Source organism: Eubalaena glacialis, chromosome 7 (assembly GCF_028564815.1).
Source record: "Eubalaena glacialis isolate mEubGla1 chromosome 7, mEubGla1.1.hap2.+ XY, whole genome shotgun sequence".
NCBI classification, from domain to species: Eukaryota; Metazoa; Chordata; class Mammalia; order Artiodactyla; family Balaenidae; genus Eubalaena; species Eubalaena glacialis.
This window is the reverse complement of record NC_083722.1, coordinates 67156824-67162823: the sequence shown is the minus strand read 5'-3', so window position 1 is coordinate 67162823 and position 6000 is coordinate 67156824.

Below are 6000 nucleotides of genomic sequence, written 5' to 3'. Positions count from 1 at the left end.
ATCTACACTCACTGCTCCCACCTGAACACTGACACTTCTGTCACCTACTAGTAGCATAAGCAGTGGAAGGTGGGAGATGTTTTGAACCACCTGTCTGCTTCTCCTGTCATATCCCAGCCAGAACCCCTTCAGATCTCTGTACCCACCTCTCCCCGACTCGGAGGTCCCCCTAGAATCCCTTCCTTCTTTTTGAGTCCTTTCCTTCCCATATTTTGGAATTTAGTTTCCTCCTTCAAATCGATCCCATTTGCTTTCTGACTTTCAGGTGTCCCTCACAATTTCCACTAATGGCACCATCTCTTGTTTTCCAAAATAGTTATGAATTTTAAAAAGATACATTTTCTTGAATTTCTAGGGATTTAAATGAGGAGACTGCAGTGGATACATATAAGTCTCTTGATCCAAGGTTATACTTTGTAAAAAGTATAAGCAGGCAGTTAGGCCGCATTGACAAAATTGTCCTTGGGTTCCCAGAGTAGGAATGGAAACTGTAAAATTAGGATCTGGACTATTTCCCATTAATGATCCTAAGACTGCAAAGGAAGGACCCTAGGGAATCATGGTGTTCTCGAATCCCATTCCTGTCAGGGATTCCTCTAACATCCATTGTAATAACAATGACTTGGTTGCCATTTCGTGATGTTACAGTTGGCTGGAAAACATTCAGATCCGTAGTGCTCAGAATCTAAATCAATCCCATTGATCATAAGATGATAGATGATCCCAAGTCACAACCCATATACCTGGTAATTGTCACTTTATCCAAGGAAGACATCTTTAAACAAGCTTTAATAAGAATGTTAAATGTTTTGCAGGTAAGAGCTTGAGAATTACAAATGGGAAGCAGTCATCATGGCAGAAAGAGGTTGAATTTATCTGCAAACTGATAGGGATCTGTGTGGTACAGGAGAAATTGCCCATGAAAGCAGTAGAGGTAATAAGAATACCCACACTATTCTACCTTTCCCAGCTCCTCTGAGAAGGAGAACTAAACAGTATCCCTCACCACCCGTGGGCTCCTCCTGCCTGGTTCCTGACCCTACAGAAGGTAAGAGTGGAAACCACAGCGCTGAGAAATTCTCAACTTCATTTGCTGGTGGTGCTGGAAACTGGGTGAGCTCCAGGGACCTGGGTGAGCTCCTGGGTGAGCTCCAGGCATGTCTCCAAACTTTGTCTTATTGGCTTCATCCCAAGCTTCTCAGGCCAGGGCAGGTGGATCTACCCCAGTGGAGCTTCTCAGCATCCCAGGAATATGAGCAGCTGTTACATAAAAGTGCTGCTTTTATCTAAAGTATAATTTTTCCAGAAAGCTTCAGGGGAAAACATCACAATTTTATGTAAACAAACAAACATAGACATATTATGGAGTAGAAGGCAATCTCACCATTAATTTTTAAGATAAAATATGAGATGTCAAAGAAATGTTAGAATTATGGAGGGTGGCTTTAGGCTATTTGTCTTCACAGCTTTCATAGTATTTATTTGATTCTCCTCTTACCTTTTTTCTTGAAAGTTTCACTGGAAGAGTTTGGGGAGCCACGGGGGCAGATACTGTAGACGGACTCACTCAATACCCACCACACACTTTCCTCTTCTGCTTGCCTTCTGGTCCTGCAGCCTCTGGAAAACTAAAAACTACATTTTCCAGACTTCTTTGTAAGTAAGGTTTTCTAAGTTGTGCCGAGCTAATGTACCCATTTGAGACTACCTGAAATCAAGGACAAAGGTGATTTGTCTGTGGTGTCTAGAACAGTGCCATGGTGCCCTTCTCTTGGCTAAGGACCTTATCTCTCCTCCCCCCACCCCTCCCTGCAAAGATAGTGTAAAGAGCATAGATAAACACCCAGTTCTCAGTATGGACTGGCCCCTACTGATCTTCCTGAGATTGTCTATTCACTCATTGTTCAAGGAAATACCCTAAATCCATTCACTTGGAAGTATCGAGGCTGTAGTCTGCTGTCAGGATCCAGGAGAGAGATGATGAACTTCTTAACCATCAGTGGTCCTCAGATTGGGCTTCCCTGGTGGCACAGTGGTTGAGAATCAGTCTGCCAAGGCAGGGGACACGGGTTCAAGCCCTGGTCCGGGAAGATCCCACATGCTGCGGAGCAACTAAGCCCATGTGCCACAGCTACTGAGCCTGCACTCTAGAGCCTGCGAGCCACAACTACTGAGCCTGTGTGCCACAACTACTGAAGCCCGTGCGCCTAGAGCCCGTGCTCCGCAACAAGAGAAGCCACCGCAATGAGAAGCCCGCACGCCGCAACGAAGAGTAGCCCCTTGGGCTTCCCTGGTGGTGCAGTGGTTGAGAATCCGCCTGCCAACGCAGGGGACACGGGTTCGAGCCCTGGTCTAGGAAGATCCCACATGCCGCGGAGCAACTAGGCCCGTGAGCCACAACTACTGAGCCTGCGCGTCAGGAGACTGTGCTCTGCAACAAGAGAGGCCACGACAGTGAGAGGCCTGCGCACCGCGATGAAGAGTGGCCCCCGCTCGCCGCAACTAGAGAAAGCCCTCACACAGAAACAAAGACCCAACACAGCCAAAAATAAATAAATTTATTAAAAAAAAAAAAAAGAGTAGCCCCCGCTTGCTGCAACTAGAGAAAGCCCGCACACAGCAACGAAGACCCAATGCAGCCAAAAATAAATAAATAAATAAATGTATTAAAAAAAAAAAATGGTCCTCAGATTGAAGAGAGTGAATAGATTTCAGAGGTATTCAGGAGACAGAATCAACTGAGCATGGGAACAAAGAAGTGACGGTCAGAGTGATGACACTAGGGTTTCTGATCTGGCCAGTTCCCAAGTCAGGTAATACAGGACAAGGAACAAGTCTGGAGGAAAATAATGAATTCAGCACTGGAAATGCTGAATTGGGTTTTGTGAAGAAAATCCCAGAGTGGAGATACCTAGTAGACCAGTGAAATACAGACCTAGAATTTGGGAAAGTTATTTGGTCTTGGGAAGTGGATTCGAGAATCTTAAGCACATGCAAGTTAAAATTACAGGTCCTCACGGGTAAGTAAATGACCTGGTGGGTTTTTTCGTGTGCCTTTCCCGTATTCACTATAAGTGAATAGTGCTCACTTTGCATCTTCAGGACCCTGAGCTAACTGTTTAACTGTGTATAATATTTTTTTTAGGGAAAGAATACATGGTTGCTGAGTTTAGGCAGCATCTAGGTAGGAGGTTTTCTCCGAAAACCACTCTTTTAAAATTTAAGCTGGTAAAGAATTACTAAGTTCAGAACCTGAATAGAGCAAAGCAAGGAAATGGAAATGAGAAAAATTCTATTTCCAGGCACTGTTCTGGGCAGTTTTGATGTATGCAAGGGGTAAATAATATGTGGGATCAGAGGGAGAGGATGACCATTTATTGAGTGTGCCTAGCCTTGGGCCAAGTGTGTGCTCTCAAGCAATCCTCCCAATAACTTGGCTTTACAGGGATCATCAATTGATCAGTCAATCAATCAATTTATCAATCCTCAAATACTCTTTGAACTCTGAGTCCAGGGCTTAGCCATACAGAGCAAGACCAGCCTAGATCACAGGAGTAGACCCAGTCCCTCTACAGCCAGAGAACACAGCGGTTGTGGTTTGGCTGCTTTTCTTCCTCCTTTAAGTCCCCAAACCTGCAGGAACAGGTCACATGTTCCAGAATGTTTCTGACCTCAAGAAAAAACTCACCGGGAGGTCCCTAGGATTAGCCAGTCTTTGGGGGACTTTACCATCCCCTCTCCAATAACTGCCGAAAGCCCCTCACCAGGCCATTCCAAATAAACCATCTAAGTAAAAGGCGTGCCCTTGTTATGCAAACAATTATTCTTAGCCTACCCTCACTCCACCTACCTCCCCCAGTCAGCTCATGGAGAAATTCTGAAGCCACAGCAGTAAGCAATTTGGGATGGCTCAGGATTATTTTATTGTTCATTTTCACTTCTTAATTATGGAAAATTTCAAACACATATAAAAGTAGAGAAAACAGTATAAACAAATTCTCATTTACCCATTACTTGCATCTATTTTTATTTTTATGCAAATCCCAGGGAGGGTGCTTATCACTTCATTAGTAAATCATGCAGTAGGTATCTCTAAAATACAAAGATTCTTTTATTAGAAGCATAACCACGATACCATTATCAACATCAAAAATTCTCAATAATGATCTAATATCATCACACTTATGTTTATTTTACTCATTGGCACTTTTCTACAAAAACAAGCAATGCATTTCCATCTTTCTCTTCCCTCTCCTGGCCTGGAAGCAGCCCCCTGTTGCTCAGGTAAATCACCTGGCCCAGCTATACAGGTGTCCCCATTTACATCCCTCCCCGTGTGACTCTGGTCCAGGGACAGTCTTTTATTCCCTTACTTGAGGTTGTTTATTATATCTAAGGGAAATTCTGAGTTGCTATCAGAGCTCTCAAGCTGGACAGAAAATAATTATAACGAATTTGAAATTCCAGCCCTGACTTCAAGATCCCTCCAGGGTATTCATTATTTTATTTTCACCGTGAGCTTTAAACATTGGGTCCTTTACTTAAAAAGCACCCTTGGGTTTGGTTTTTACCAACAGCCCAGTAAGCAGTTCCAAACTCTGAAGTACAAAACCAACGTTATTTAGAACAGCTTGTTAGCAAAATCCTCCTGCGATCAGGCTGAGAAGCTGGCTGGAAAAGAAAACTCTACCCAAAGGCCTCATTCACTCAACTGAAACTTACATTGGGCATCAACGACATGTATATCTGGCATTGCATAAGGGCTGCGAGGAAGTCCCTGCTTTCAGGGACTTTCCACTTTAGTTGAGAGGTAAGACGTTTGCACAAAACAGATGACTAACACTCACGGGCGATCTAAGGGCTAAAGGAGCAGCTCAGATCATGGTCTGAGCGTTGTTCCCTCAAGCTGCAGTGGACTGGACAGGTTCCTGGGGAGGAGGGAATTGTGCCCGGAAGGCTGGGACAGTCTGGTGGGAGCAGAGGTGGCACGGGGGGAGGGGAAGGACAATGGACACCACAGGACAGTGACAGTGACACTGGGAATAAGTGGTGGGTTTCAGGCTCCAAGCTGTGGCGAGTTATGGTAGAGACCAGAGCTCTGGCAGGCAGGGTGACAGTCCGGAGGTCAGAAGCTAACTTCTGAGTACAGGAGCCAGGTCCAAAGCCAGAGCAAGCAGAGCCCAGCATTGGAGGACAGTGGGCTGGGTCAAGGTGGGAAAAGAGACCTTGGGAGAGCCAGGGCTGGGGTGCAGGAAGAACAGGCCCCTGACTCCCCACCCAGCCAGGAACGCCTGCCCTGACTGGCAGCCCTCAGCCCAAGGGCGGAGCTTTGTGAGCCCTTCCTGCTGGCCTTGAGCTCCACTGGGTTCCCAGGCTCTGTCCCCTCCCTGACCTCTGCTGACCCAGACCTTTGTCCAAACTCCTAGGTTCTTGCTCTCCAGTCTCCCACCCAGCACCCCTAGTCCCTGCTCTCGCTGGAGCCCTGGATGGAGACCTGATTGATTTAGGGCCTCCGTCTCCTCCATCTTTTTTTTTTTTTCTCTTCTCCACCTTTGACTGACCTTGGACTCCTCCTCTTGCCTCCTGAGCTTCAGACACCTTGCCCTTTCTCTCCATTTTTGCCCTTCTTTCTGAGCCTGACCACTGCCCCTCGGTCTGCAGCCCTACATCTACTTCATCCTCACTTCCTGACAAACTCAAACTGTGTCATTAAATTTTAACATGAAATCTGCTCTAAAGTGAATTTTAATAAGATGATGGTGTTTGGTCTAAATAAGAAAATGGGCTTTTTGAGTGGTCCCTGCATGGCCAACCCATGGCACCTTTGACAGACAACCATGTGGATCTGGTTTTCCATGCCACCCTACACTTCTTTGGAGTGAAATCAGAGCTTAGTACTGTTATTTCAAATGTACAGGAAGGAAAGTATTTTTCTTTTTCTTTTTTCATTAACTCAGTTTGGAAAATAGAAGCTCCTGAGCCAGATAATGCCTTAGATTT